This window comes from Lissotriton helveticus, chromosome 5_1 (genome assembly GCF_964261635.1).
Source record: "Lissotriton helveticus chromosome 5_1, aLisHel1.1, whole genome shotgun sequence".
In the NCBI taxonomy this organism is placed as follows: Eukaryota; Metazoa; Chordata; class Amphibia; order Caudata; family Salamandridae; genus Lissotriton; species Lissotriton helveticus.
In genome coordinates this window covers 1274079382-1274095390 of record NC_136065.1, presented here as the reverse complement: position 1 = coordinate 1274095390, position 16009 = coordinate 1274079382, and the positions used below count along the sequence as shown (strand labels likewise).

The 16009-nt window shown below is 48.5% G+C and overlaps 1 protein-coding gene across 2 annotated transcripts in view; it reads right to left on the bottom strand.

The window, feature by feature from the left end:
• Nucleotides 1-16009, bottom strand: part of ARHGEF40 (Rho guanine nucleotide exchange factor 40) — a 382900-nt gene that overhangs the window by 85729 nt on the left and 281162 nt on the right. The window lies entirely within an intron of this gene.

Here is a 16009-nt window from a genome sequence, read left to right as displayed (position 1 = left end):
AATTGCTTGAGGGTCCCCGGCTTTCAGTGGTGACTCAATGGGGGTCCTCAGGAGTCAAAAGTTTGGGAACCACTGCTTTAACCCTTTAGGTGCTGCCGTCGGCCAACGGTCGTCACGGGCACTACCTCCCCAGTGCTGCGTGCGACCGCTGGACGTCCAGTTCAGCACTGGATAATGGACAGCGCAGCACTGGGGAGGTTTGTTTACTAGCTCCTAAGGTGTTAAGTAACTGAACCTAGCACCAAATGGAGGTCGAGGACGCCCCAAGCAAGAAAAAAAATACACAAAAACAAAGACTATTCCGGACCCAACCACTAGATGGTGGACTAATGCATAGCATGTGAATCCAGAAAAGCATTCATGCTGCAAAACTGAAAGTACTTCTTTTGCAAGAGACGTGCATTTTCAAAGATTTAAACTCAAAGTAGTTAGAGTCTGTACATGGTGAGCACAGAAATCAGAAAAAGGTTGGGCAAGTGGAGGTGTAGACATTTCCTGGGATGACAGTAACTACAGATGAGGGAGAGGCTTTTGAATTTATCACACATCAGAAGACCAAACGATTACTATGGATACAGTGAGCATCCGATAGTCTGATACTGACTGAGCTCGACAACCCCATAGACAGACTAAATGAGTTATTTCCAAATTACACAATTTTGGGGAGATATGACATGAACACTAAGCGTTTTTAGGTCGGGCGACCTATCTCAATGCGCATGCGCATTGAGCGGGAGCTCGATATAAAGGGGCTTAAACAGAGGATTAACTAGCTGGCGATTTAATGCTGTGCCCGTGAAATGCTCGTGCACAGCATCAAATCGCCAGCCATCTGCCATCTGTTCCCCAGCAGCTCCGCCCCACAAGCTTCCCCCAGCGTGCGCTCTGGCTCAGCCGAGCCGCACTCCTCCCACACCTCTCACACACAAGTGAAGCTTCACTTCAAAGGCCCCCGCATTTCTCCTCCCCCCTCCCCACAGCAATGCCGGCCGTACTTTCACTTTGACGGCCGCAGGCCGTCTCTCGTGTTTCTCCTCCCCCCTCCCAGTGTTTTTTTTTTTAAACTTGTTTGGGAGTTCCATACTGTAGGAGAGTAGGGTCTGCAATCCTATGATCACCCAGATTTTTGCTTTTTGCTGCACTGGTTTACGACTTTCCCTGGCTGTGGGCCTGCTAATCAGACCCACAGCCTAGCTGTTCTCTCTATCCAAATTGTACTCAGGTACTGAATTGGCACTGGGCCCTCTCCAAGTCCCTGTACCCAGGGCTGAGGTGCACCCAGAAGTCTCCCAGGGGCTGAAGCATGTATTATGCCACCCCTGGATTGACTAACTAAAACTGACACAACTGGCTGCACGACAGCTGGGGCAAGGTGGTGTACTCACCCTTTGCTTTAGATATAGTATACCTATATCTAACCCTAAAATGGACACACAGATCTCCTATCAGTCACTCCTATGGCAGGCCTTAACAATCCTGAAGGCAGAGTGCTTGGAATCGTGTGAGATGGTGCTCTGGCATGAGCTGAGCCTGTCTGCGGCTTTCGGGATCCATCCCTTAGCCGTTTCCATGATATCGCATACCATATACTCTTAAGTGCATTATAATCCTCGCGGTTAAATGCCAACTCTGGTATCGCTTTATCAAAACATGTCGAGTAAGGTGTCATACGAATTGGAATACTAACCCCTCGCCAATTCTGGCGACGGGGTTAGCATTCCACCCTTCTAGAGGGACACGACATGCATGTAACCTATAACCCGGTTAAAAGTCAGACAGAGCCTTAGCATCCACAAAATGGATGCTGCCACCGAGACACAAGTCTGCCCTCCTGCTGCTGGGAGTCCTCCCAGAGCAGGAGATAAGGACAAAGGGTTTCCTGCCAGGGGCGGTGCCAGCACCGTCCCAGACAGGGTTTTGTGTATTGTAAGTAGGCAGGGCTTTAGAGGAAGGTGACTGCACGTGGCACCCCGGTGCTCACTGTGCATAGGCTGGCTGGAACCAGTTCCAGGGTCACTCCAGACCCTGTGCTGGGGAAAAGCCCGCCAAGGAAGTGGGTGTAACCACCCCCCTCCCAGTCCCACCCATAGGGCAGGACTTAGTCGCGTGCCAGCCCCTTTTTACAGGATAAAGGTAGAGACTGGCCCCCTTCCAAATCAGATCATCTTTGAATCCTGAAACTACTTTCTGCGAAAGGAACTCAAGACTTCTTCCTAAGATTTCTCCCTTGTGACTAAGGAGTAGTCACCCTGCATCCGCAGGCACCATCCAAGAACACTGCGGTCTGCTGTAAGTCCTTCCTCCGGAATCCGACTGCCCAGCTCGACGAGAACCGGCTTCCCTGGCACCTCTGACCTCTACCCACCTCTACAGCCCAGCTGAGAACCGTGGGTGCGACGAGACCTCAAGGGACCGGCCATCGGCAAGACTGCACGACTTCTTTCCAGCAAGCCCGCCGAGTAATCTACTGGTGAGTGCTTTGGGGTCCGAGAAGCCCCGACTCTGAGCAGCTCCAGCTCCGAAGTGCAGCCCCCCAGCATCTCCACGATCTGCGTGGGGCCCTTCTGCTTTCCGCTGCTCACCGCGTTGTTTGGCTACTAGCCCGTTGGCTTGTGGCCTTCCTGACGACGCCCGACGACATTTCTGCTGCTGGTCTGGTTGCTCCAGACTGGCCCTTGCTCCCTTCCAGAAGAGGAGCACCCTGGACCCTCCTGGTCCACTCAAGACGCCATTTTGAGTCCACCGCGTGGGCTTGAATTAGCCAAGGCTTGTGGCCCAATCCTGGGTAACTTCGACGCCAACGACTTCATCCTTCGTGGGACAGCTCGCACCTCCATCCTGGTCGCCGACAACGCCTCCTGGTCCGAGAGACTGCAGAGCCCAGCAGTGCCCACTCACCTGACTGCGGTGACTTCGCCCGGTGCCATCCTGGTGCCCCCCTTAATCACTGGCTAGTGATTCAAGAACTTGGTCCCCTCTGCTTTCAGGTTTTCTTCTTCCTTGATCCAGGCTTGGATCCATCGAACTTTCCTTCACTGGTCGCCTGCCAGCAACTTCTTCCTTCCAGACTCCTGGTCCGGCAACGAGATCCCCGACGTCTTTTCAGACCTATGCAGCTGCAGCCCCTGGGCTAGGTAACTTCGGCACTCCGGTGTCCCAGCATAGCCTCACTATCCAAGGGTCAGGATCCACTGTCGTTTTCTCCCTACCAGGTCGGGTTCGCCCGTGAACACTAACTTTGTGAATTCTAGCTTCCATAGACTTTGTCCCGCATCCCGCGTGAGAGTGCACACTCTGCACCCGAGTCCCCTGGGCCTCCTAGTAGTAATCTAACGATTCCCTAGTCCAGTCCTAGCGATTCCAAAGCCTATTAGAACTGTTACTTACCTGCTAGTAATTCGCATTCCACTTTTAGCGTATATGGTTTTTCGTGCCCCTCGGGCATTTGTGTAACGTGCTAACTTAAAAGTATTTTCGTAAGAGTTTTGTTGTGTGCTTAGCTCCCTGTCTCATAAAGAGCCAGGGTAGTCTTGTTATAAATAAATACACTGTTTATTTTCATAACAACTTGTGTGGTGTCCTTTCACTGGGTGTTCAAGGGGTAATGTGATGGTAAAACAGCTGGCTTAACACGCCCTCTAGAGTCTTAGCCTTAGACTGCTCGTATCCATGCTACTAGGATAGCTGGTCTATAAGGTTGACTTACAACCAATCATCAATAAGGGTTGTTTGGACTGATATATAGTGATCACTAGAATAGTGAGCACTGCACATCAGGCCAACTTCTCACACATACAAGGTCAGAAAGATGCTTGTAAGCACACGTCTAACTGCAGCCCAGACAACGAAAAACATCTGAGTGTGGCTAGACTACGTAGACTTTGTACCTCAAACACACACACATTTACTCTTAGCCTCCGTGGCACTCTCGTCCTCCCTTTTGCACGCACATTTCACTCGTCTCTTGTATTCTCTCTCGCACTCTCAAACACACACACATTTACTCTTAGCTTTCATGACACTCTCTGCTGCTCTCCTTCTTTTACGCTTTCTCTTTCATTCACTCTTTCCGCAGCCTATCTGTCTCCACAGCTGTCTCAGTTTCTCTCTCATATTTTGCCCCTCTCTCTCTCGCTCTGTTTTTCTCTCTCAAACACACACACATACACGCTCAGAAAGATGCTTGTAAGCACACGTCTAACTGCAGCCCGGACAACGAAAAACATCTGAGTGTGGCTAGACTACGTAAACTTTGTACCTCAAACACACACACATTTACTCTTAGCCTCCGTGGCACTCTCGTCCTCCCTTTTGCACGCACAGTTTTTGCTGTCAGCTTCCACGACACTCTCTGCTGTTCCCTTCTTTAACTCTTTCTCTTTCATTCACTCTTTCCGCATCCTTTTTTTTTTAATTCTCCCAAGTGCACGCTCTATCTGCCTTTCATAGCTATCACTCGTCCCTTGTATTCTCTCACTCGCACGCTCAAACACACACACATTTACTCTTAGCCTCCGTGGCACTCTTGTTCTCCCTTTTGCATGCACATTTTTTGCTCTCAGCTTTCATGACTCTCTCTGCTGTTCCCCTTCTTTTACTCTTTCTCTTTCAGTCACTCTTTCCGCAGCCTATCTGTCTTCATGACTGTCTCTGTTTCTCTCTCATATTATGCCCCTCTCTCTCTCTCGCTCTGTTTTTCTCTCTCAAACACACACGTACACGCTCAGAAAGATGCTTGTAAGCACACGTGTAACTGCAGCCTGGACAACGAAAAACTTCTGAGTGTGGCCAGACTATGCAAACTTTGTACAAGTGCAGTGAATTTTGCCAGAGCTTTTTTTGCACCGACCTTCTAAGTGCAAATATAATATTTTCACAGATGGATGGCTGCACAAAACGGGCTTCTGCAGCAATCGGTGCAAATGTGTTTGCATTGATCATTCTGTGCAGATTTTGGTGCAAGCATTGCAGTGCACGAGTGCCATGGTACTATGTTGGTTGTTCAAGGGTAGATGGGTTCAGATCTTCGTTTCGGTCTGCCCTTTAGTTTTCACAACAAAGCAAAGACAACCCTGAAAATGTCCATGAAGTATAAAACATCTTAATGTAAATTGTCCGGCAAATTCCCACTGAAGATCTGGATAGAGAACCCCCCTTGTTTGGCCGCTAGCTAATAGGTCTCGCCTTTGGGACCTTATAAGTGTTTAACCATGCAACAGTTAATGTTGCTGCACCAAGGATATTGTGCTGCATGACTAAATACTTATAAGGTCCCAAAAGCGAGACCTATTGGCTATGCCAATGCTTGTTCATTGGGAGAGCATGCTTGCTCTTGAAGGAGCTTGAATGGGTGTTTTGGGGGCGGGGGTCCTTGATGAGATCTGGAACATTGAGATTAATTCCTGAGGACTTGCTGTAGCAGTTTACCAGGCACAATCTTGCGATTTTGAGTCCTAGGGTGAATGTAGGTAGGATTGTGAAGCGTTCTGTTTTTTTCAGAAGCTAAATGAGGTCTTGATTATATCTACATCTTGGGTCAAATTTTCCACAATTGTTTGGGCTACTATCTTCATGACTGCGTTTTTGTGGATGGTTTGGGACAACGTATTCAGTAGTAATCAGGACTGAAATTACCACGAAGCACAGCTGCAACTCTGTCGCAACTTAAAATCAGTGGAAACATTAATAAATTAACAAATAAATAAGGGGGGGGTTGGCTTAAATCGTTTGTATGTCAAATATCTAGTTTTTTATTACAACAAAGAAAAATAGTGAATCCAGAATAAGAACAATCACAATATCGCAATAGTAAGTAGACATGTAGTTAACTGCTTCAATTCCCTTGTGAAGTATATATCATTCCAGAAAAGCTGTACATGGGACCCCTTTATGTTAAACATATATACGCGTCAGTATCTCCGTGGTGGTGGATGATTTAATACTGTTGAAAGCAAACAGGGAGCGGCCTGTTGGTTTCCTTTTTTACATTTGAAGACGGCTCTTGTAAGAATAGCAGGCGGCCGGTAGCCCCCCCCCGTCATCGGTATTAACTGCCAGACTTTTGAATGTGAAATGTAAAAATACATATACATATATCTTACTAGATATTTGCCGCCCCGGGCACGGTGCGTTTTATTTTTTTTAAGTTGTTAAAAATGGTGGACAACATCCTTGTGCTGTAGATGGTGGATGTCTGCCATTGTCAGATCCCTTCTAGCCATTGGTAAACTCCTGAGTAATGCAGCCCAGTGCTCACTTCTGGGCTGCTTCACTGAAATGCATATGGCCCTCCCAGGTTCTTAGTCAGTGATCGGGCTAATGGACTCGGGCAAGGGCAACTCACATTGCCCCTAGCTCCTCCATAAAAATGCCTAACTACCAGATCCACTTTTTCTGTCAACAGAGAGCGTAGGAAGGGGAAAACAGGGCGGGAGGGGCAGCCCAGCTAACTTTCTAATTCTAGATTTTAAGTACAGTAATGTGTTGCTTGTCTAGCTTTCTCAAAGACTCCTAAAAAGGAACTCATATTTGAAGTCAAAACATAGTGAATATAAGTAGGGAAAATAGAAAGGGGTTACAAGATTTTCACCTGTAATTTTTTAAACAAAAGTCAGGTCTAAAAAAATAAGGTACAATTCCATCTGTCAGACTCTTAGGGCATCATTGACACTGTATCCCATAACATTCTCACAGCCCGTCTACAACAGCTGGGGATAGGTGGTACAGTCCTGGCTTGGATTAAATCTTTTCTGTCCAGACGGTCTCAGAGGGTTCTGATGCATCCTTTTGAATCAGAGGATAAACCCCTTTTGTGCGGTGTGCCTCAGGGCTCCGCCTTAAGCCCATTATTGTTTAACGCTTACTTGGCCCCGCTAGCCAAGGTAGTAGAGTCTTGGGGGGTCAGGGTGGTCTCATATGCTGATGACACTCAGCTTGTTTTTTCATTTAGAGACCATTCTGACTCCCTCTTTACCAACTTCAGAAACTGCCTCGGCAATATATGCGCTTGGATGTCTGCCAATCACCTTGCCCTAAACACTGACAAAACTGAGGTTCTTTTCTTTAGCCAGAAATCGACACCCCCTGCAACTTTATGGTGGCCTACTGTCCTGAACCCGCCTCCCATACCAGTGCAGTCCGCCCGCAACCTTGGCTTTATATTTGACAACACTTTGTCCTGTAAAACGCAGGTCAATAAAGTGGCAGGGGCCTGTTTTAATAAACTGCGTATGATTAGGAAGATTTTTCCTTTCCTCCCCCAAACATCCCGCAAAACGGTTGTCCAGGCACTTGTCACGGCACATCTGGATTATGCCAATAGTTTATATGCTGGTGCCCCCCAATATCTTATTGACCGTTTACAAATTATTCAAAACGCTGCAGCAAGGCTCATTGGAAATATCCCTGCTCGCAATTCGGTCAGAGCATATCTGGATGAGCTTCACTGGCTTCCCATAGCCCGACGCATTGATTTTAAAACACTGATCCTTGCTTTTAGGGCTATTCACGGAATTGGCCCGACCTATCTGAGTAAACGACTCAAGATATCATCTTCTGTAAGACATCTGAGATCTAACAGTCTTCGTCTACTGAACATCCCTAGATTCAGACTTACCCGATGTGGCGGTAGAACTTTTACATTTACCGAGCCTTCCATTCCCCCGGCCAAACTGTGACCACCTGGACTCTCTTCAGAACGGTCGCTCACCCTCGCTCCTCCTCACCTACAGCTGTATCACTCCACGCTATCGCGTTCCTGGTATCGTCTATTTCGTGCTCTGTGTAACTTTCATTTGCAGCGCTGTTTAGCATTCATTTGTAGCGCTGGGCAGCTTTCAATTGTAGCGCTGTGTAACTTTCATTTGTAGCGCTGTTTAGCATTCATTTGTAGCGCTGGGCAGCTTCCAATTGTAGCGCTGTGTAACTTTCATTTGTAGCGCTGTTTAGCATTCATTTGTAGCGCTGGGTAGCCTTCAATGTTAGCGCTGTGTAACATTCAATCGTAGCGCTGGGTAGCTTTCAATTATAGCGCCGCTGCTTTGACTGATTTCATTAGCGCGACCTCGCTCAGGCTGCTGCGCTCATTTCTCCAGTGTTTAGGTACTGATTTCAGAGAACTGCTCACTCGACGCATTTGTGCATTTGTTGTCCCTGTCTAGCTTTCCCTTTGACCCTCCATTTTGTTGTTGGTATCCCCTGACCCGCCCCTCACCCACACTACCGCCTCCCTGCTGCCCCTCCCACCCACGTTTACCGAGCCTTCCATTCCCCCGGCCAAACTGTGACCACCTGGACTCTCTTCAGAACGGTTGCTCACCCTCGCTCCTCCTCACCTACAGCTGTATCACTCCACGCTATCGCGTTCCTGGTATCGTCTATTTCGTGCTCTGTGTAACTTTCATTTGCAGCGCTGTTTAGCATTCATTTGTAGCGCTGGGCAGCTTTCAATTGTAGCGCTGTGTAACTTTCATTTGTAGCGCTGTTTAGCATTCATTTGTAGCGCTGGGCAGCTTTCAATTGTAGCGCTGTGAAACTTTCATTTGTAGCGCTGTTTAGCATTCATTTGTAGCGCTGGGTAGCCTTCAATGTTAGCGCTGTGTAACATTCAATCGTAGCGCTGGGTAGCTTTCAATTATAGCGCCGCTGCTTTGACTGATTTCATTAGCGCGACCTCGCTCAGGCTGCTGCGATCATTTCTCCAGTGTTTAGGTACTGATTTCAGAGAACTGCTCACTCGACGCACTTGTGCATTTGTTATCCCTGTCTAGCTTTCCCTTTGACCCTCCATTTTGTTGTTGGTATCCCCTGACCCGCCCCTCACCCACACTACCGCCTCCCTGCTGCCCCTCCCACGCTCCGCCCCTCCCACCATCCATTTATGGACAGATGTCCCAACGCGCAGCGTCCACGCGCTGGGGCCGCGCCGAAGGTGCGCCAAAGGTAAGCCCGTCTACGCCCGTCCGCACCTGGACCGCGCCCAGCGCCAGTACCCCTGGTCCGCGTAATGCCCACCCCACTCGCATTACTTACGCTGGCACCTCCCTCCTAGCCCTTAACCCCGGCCGTTCCCCCAACTGCGTCCAAGCCGCCCCAGGACACACCCATGGACCCTTTTCCTGCAACTCCTGCAAGTTCGACGGCACCAAAACCAACTCCTCATCCACCTCCACCAAACAGAGACCTGACACCAACCACCTAAAATGCATCCTGCTCAACACCCGCTCGGTCCACAGACACGCCATCGACCTCTGGAATCTACTAAACACCATCTCACCGGACGTCGCCTTCCTAACAGAAACATGGATGAACGCCGCATCAGCCCCAGACATCACCATTGCCATCCCGGAAGGATATAAGATCATTCGCAAGGACCGTACCGGCCACACAGGAGGAGGCATCGCTATCGTCCATAAGAAACCCATCCGCATCTCAACCAGCTCAGACGCCATTCTCGCCAACTCTGAACACCTTCACTTCCAGATCCACATCGACCCCAAGACCACACTCAGAGGCACCCTCCTTTACAGGCCACCTGGACCCCGCGCACAATTTAGTGAAGACATCACGGACTTCATCACCCCACACGCGCTCCCCTCCGAGGATTACATCCTTTTGGGAGACCTCAACTTTCACCTTGAAAAGAACAACGATCGCAACACCACCACCCTTTTGGACAATCTCGCCAACCTCGGACTTAAACAACTTGTCACTACCCCCACCCACATCGCAGGTCACACACTCGACCCCATCTTCACCTCCAGCAAACATGTATCCTTCAGCCACACCACAGCTCTCCTTTGGACCGACCACAGCTGCGTTCACTTTACCTACAACAAGCCCACATCCAACAACCACCCCCAACCCACCCTGCAAAGAAACTGGAACAAAATCACCATCGACCAGATCTCCTCATCGCTTCTTCTAAACCCCCAGCCCACTCCTCAAACCCCGACCAAGCAGCCACCAACCTCACCCAATGGCTATCCAACAGCGCCAACATCCTAGCACCACTGAAAAAACGACAAATCAAACTAAACAGCAAGAAGGCCTCCTGGTTCAACGATGATCTTAAGAAATCCAAGAAACTCTGTCGCTTCCTTGAGAAGGCCTGGAAAAAAGACCCAACCACCAGCACCAGAGACGCCTTCAAAAACGCCACCCGCATACACCACCAACTAATCCGGAAGGCCAAGAAAGCCGCTTTCAAGGACCGACTAGATAACAACGCCCACAACAGCAAGGAATTATTCAACATCGTCAAGGAATTTACCAACCCCTCAGCCAACTCCAACGACATCACCCCCTCTCAAGCCCTCTGCGACTCCCTAGCCTCTTTCTTCCACAACAAAATTGCAGACATCCACAACAGCTTCGACAACCGACCTGAAGACCAACCCACCCATCCCCCTACAGGACCCCCAGCGCCCCTGAACATCCTCAATGACTGGAAGCCAATCTCCACTGAGGACACCATCCGTCTGATGAACTCTATCCACTCAGGATCCCCCACTGACCCTTGCCCTCACCACATCTTTAACAAAGCAGACTCCATTATAGCACCGCACCTCCGATTCGTCATGAACTGCTCCCTCAACTCCGCAACCTTCCCGGAAAGCTGGAAACATGCCGAACTCAGCGCCCTCCTTAAGAAACCCACAGCTGACCCCACCGAACTCAAAAACTACCGCCCTATCTCACTCCTTCCATTCCCTGCCAAAGTCATCGAGAAAGCGGTCAACAATCAGCTCGCCGCATTCCTCGAAACCAACAAATCCCTCGACTCCTCACAATCCGGCTTCCGAGCCAAGCACAGCACCGAAACCGCCCTCATCGCAGCAACAGACGACATTCGAACTCTACTGGACAATGGAGACACAGTCGCCCTCATCCTCCTCGACCTCTCCGCAGCCTTCGACACGGTCTGTCATAGCACCCTTTTACAACGCCTCAGAAACGTCGGAATCCAAGGAAAAGCACTGGAATGGATCACCTCGTTCCTCTCCGGAAGAACCCAGAGAGTCCGCCTTCCACCATTCAAGTCAGAGGCCACTGAAGTCATCTGCGGCGTACCACAAGGATCTTCACTCAGCCCCACCCTCTTCAACGTATACATGAGCCCCCTCGCGGTCATCGCACGCCAACACAACCTCAACATCATCTCCTACGCGGATGACACTCAACTGATCCTATCACTCACCAGAGACCCTAACACTGCCAAAACCAACCTGCATGAAGGAATGAAAGAAGTAGCCGAATGGATGAAGCTCAGCCGTCTGAAACTGAACTCAGACAAAACAGAAGTCCTCATCCTAGGCACCTCCCCCTCCGCCTGGGATGACTCTTGGTGGCCAGAGGCCCTTGGAAAAGCACCCATCCCGACGGACCACGCACGGAACCTGGGCGTCATCCTGGATTCCTCACTCTCGATGAACAGACAAGTCAACGCCGTTTCTTCATCTTGCTTCAACATTCTTCGCATGCTCAAAAAAACATTTCGCTGGATCCCCACCGAAACTAGAAAAACAGTCACCCATGCTCTGGTCACGAGCCGACTGGACTACGGAAACACCCTCTACGCCGGTACCACCGCAAAACTCCAGAAAAAACTCCAACGCATCCAGAACGCTTCAGCCAGACTCATATTAGACATCCCGCGTAGAGAACACATCTCTGGTCACCTGAAAGACCTCCACTGGCTCCCCGTCAATAAGAGGATTACTTTCCGGCTCCTAACCCACGCACACAAGGCGCTCTACGAAATCGGACCCGAATGCCTTAACACACGACTGTCCTTCTACACCCCCTCCCGCCAGCTACGATCCTCCAACCAAGCCCTTGCCACTGTACCTCGCATCAACAAGACCACCATGGGAGGTAGATCCTTCTCCTACCTGGCAGCTAAAACCTGGAACTCACTTCCCACTCACCTTCGCCTTAATCAGAACCACCTAGCATTCAGAAAGCAACTTAAAACGTGGATATTTGACAAATAATTCCCCACCCTTCTTCAAGCGCCTTGAGACCCTCTGGGTATGTAGCGCGCTATATAAATGTATTGACTTGACTTGACTTACAGATACGGCTGCCAAGCTCTGGAACAGCCTACCTCTTGACCTTAGGTTCATCGAAACTGAGCCAGTCTTCCGACGCAAACTAAAAACTTGGCTATTCACTAAATGCTAATTAAAGCCTCTGTATCCCTCGTTCTCTTTTCTCTGATGGATTTGTACTAGGCAACCGTTTTTGGTGGTAATCCTGTAATCCTAGCGCCGGGACACCTCCGTTGGAGGTAGCCGTGCGCTTTATAAGCTTCTAAATAAATAAATAAATAAATTACGATTACGGTCGGAGTTGCCTCCAACCGACACGTCTAGGTCCAGACCGACCTCTGGTAGGCGGTTCCAATCACATGATTACGATGCAACCGAAAACTGTTTGGTCGCATACTCCCTTTTCTCTATGGGAAATAGAGTTACGGCTGTACACCGGCCGTAACACAAGCTCCCAAAGGGAAATGGGGGACGGGTGTCGAAAACCCTGCACCCTGTATGCCACAAAGGGCAGGGATTTAGAGGGGGGGTTGGGTACCCGTCAACCCCCAACCATAGGCTGCGGACGCAAGGAGGCCCTGCTAGGGGCCCCCAAATCGCTTTCCGCCAGCCTTTTCGTGTCGGAAAGACTGGCACAGAAAGATTGTCGGGAACCAACATCGTAATCCTGATGGTGGAAACGCAGTCCATAGGTGATTACGGTGCAGTTCCGACCGTCCGGAAGTCTCCGAGAGCCGGTCAGAACAGCGTCGGTTTACGCTCCGACCGTCGACATCGTTATTTGGCGGTCGGATTGCAAATCGACCGTGTCGGTCGGAAAGCTATCGTAATTAGCCCCTGAGTGTTACAAACATGTACAGCGTACAGTGTGGTAAACATTCCATGATACCCAGAGTGAACATTTGAGTCTTGCTCAATAATGAAAGGTCATTGCCTATTGTTGTATTTCCCTTGATTTTGAAACATCTAGTGAACAGACATTGTGGGTAAATGAAAGCTATGTATTTTAGAAAGGCACCCAAGATTCTAGTAGCGATAGAGGGCATTTGCACTGCTGTAAATTCTGGATTAAGAATAATAACAGGTTATTCCAAGGAACATTTTTTCAATAAGTGTTTTTGAAGACCCTGACTTGCAATAAATAGGAAGACAAAAAGATAGAGACAATCAATAGATAACAGGAAATGCCCTATCATCCTGCATTGCCACACTTCTGCCAATTCAAAGTTACTCCGCGAGTGTGGTGGGTCTATTGAGCAGGACAGCAAAGCTCCAAAAACGTGACTGTGTAAACAGCATTAAAGAAGCGTTAAATTATATTTTTTTATTTGAGATGTAGAATGTTGTATTTGAGTCTGGCATAAGCCATCACATACTTAAACCTACCAACCCCAGAAATTTCTGAAGACTACACTGAGCGACCTGTGTGATGTGACTTGAACGGATGCCACCACTTTTATTTAACTTTTATATAACCAGAATTTCGTTCAAACAACAAATTTTCTGTGCTGCAAAGTATCATAATTTCTGAGGAAAAGCAAACTTTTCACCGCAAAGCTTGCTACACTTCTATCTGCAAAACAATACATTCCTTGCATGGGTGGACCTATTGTCATTGAAAACAATAGTCCACAACTGTGCCCCTGAGAAGTAAATATAGTGTTAAAATGGTCTTCAAATAGTTAAAGAATTTGTCCATTCCATTGCACATGGTCCACACACACAGGATACTCTTGATATCGGGAAACCTGCGGGAATTTTGGAAGTAAGATTTCTGCTACTTCCCTGACAATTTTGAATTTTCTTGCACAGAAAAGTGAAATCATTGAGTTTTTTGCGCACATACATCTACATTTGCAGGGTAATCTGGGTAATCAAATGTTGCAGGATTCATCATGCATGCTCCAGAATCTCCAGTTTTCTGAAGTACCTGGAGTTCCAGGTCCAGATACTAAAGACATGCCCCTTAGATGCTCCCTGCGCCAAAAACATTCCCTCGAGACTGGTGTGTGGTTTCTTGCTCAAACCTATTAAAAACCCACATGTTTGATACCCTCACAACTAGAACATTTGGGCCAAACGTTGGCAGGTATTTGTTCCTGCAACCAAAAGAAAAGTATCCAAACCAGCATCTTGCTTTAATTTACTTTTGACATTTCCCAAATGTACTGCACCCAGTATATTAACAGTGGACACCCTGAACTCATAGAAAACCCACACTTCTTTGGAATCCTCATGCTCAGAAAAACCCAGGAAGACACAGATGAGGGTCCAAACTTGGCATGGCTATACTCCTGCAGAAGGAGGCTGGAGGGAAGTTTTTCAGAGAAAAAAATGCTAATATTCTGGCAAATATAATGGTTAGTGTGCTCTGCCAGCCAGCCCAACAGGGCAAGGAAGATTTGTCTACTATCCTTAATGTTTTTATTATTCCACATTTAGTTATTAATTCCTTTATCTCAATGTTATGTTCTTTTTTAGAAAACTGCATTATAGAATTTCCCAATAGTAGTGCATTAGATATATACAAGCAATCGGTCTCTATATTTTCTTATTACAAAATATCCCCCATCAAAGTAGCACCAGAGAAACTCTTCAACAGTGTGCCCACAGGACAAAATTCCTATGCTGTGGATGTGACAAGTGCTTCCAATAATAAAGTTTAATAAAGAGTACTTTGGCCCTCATTACGATGTCAGTCCGAGTTGCCTCCAACCGACACCGTTCGGTGAGGGAACCGCCCAACCATAGGTTGGTGGTTCCGAACACCTGATTACGATGCAACCACACATAGTGCAGTCAGAAAATTCTACATGGGAGCTTGTGCGGCAGGCGGACACTGCCCGCAGCACAAGCTCCCATTGAAAAATGTACGTTTTTGAAAGTCTCTGCACCATGTAGCAGGCACCTCATGATACCTGCTACACGGTACAGGGATTTTCGGCTTGTCACTATAGGTGTCCCCCAAGCCCATATGCGTAATGCCAGGGGGCTCTGCTAGGGGCCCCCAAAGTCAGTTTCCAACAGACAATCCATGTTGGAAAGCCCAACATGGATTGGCTGTCGGAAACCGAAATCGTAATCCCAATGGCGGAGCCAAGCCTTGCTCCGCCATCACTGAAGGAATTACTATTCTGCTCCTGTTCCGACTGGCTCACAGAGCCATTTTGGTTTTCTCTCCGACCGCCGTAATCAAAATAAGGTGGTTGGAGGGAAACCTCAGGATGTCGGGCCCTTAATAATTAAGAAGCTTTTATTATTGTTTAGCTAATATTTTTTCCCTACAAAAAATGTCTTTGCGCAAAGTGACCTATTCACCATTACATATCGCCCATCAGCATCTACTACAATCACTGTTTAGGTAATATATGAGCATTTCACAGCAGCCACATGTGTGGAAGGCATCGATTCTCTTTAATACATCCATGGGAGGGACAGCATAAGCAAGAGTTGCGCCATCTACCTACTGTGATACAAGCCTTCTACGGCAGTGTGTTTCTATTCTCTTCCCTATTCCCCATTTTCCTCTTTTATCAACCTGTAGGCTGGAGATTTCCTATCACTCCACTTACAGTTTTCACTTGGTAGGTAAGCGTTGGAGCTCACTGCCTCCACACGGTTCACACTGAGCAGCAAGGCCGGACTGGGAACAGCAACCAGCCCTGGCAGATTGCTGCTCGACTGGCCCCGGGGTTGGGCAGAGCTAGGGAGAAGCACCGCTCCCGCTTTTGTTACAGTTGGCCGATATTGCAACACTGCTGCAAAACTGGCCCCCAGTAACAAAACCGGCCCGCAGGTACAAAACTGCCCCCACCCCTCCGGCCCACCGGGGAAACCCCAGTGCCCGTTATGGCCAGGCCGGCCCAGCTGAGTAGCGACAGGCTCCCTTATGTACCCTTGAATTGAATACGGACACGAAGACACCAAGCATCCAGATTTGGGACGATTAACAGAGTGCA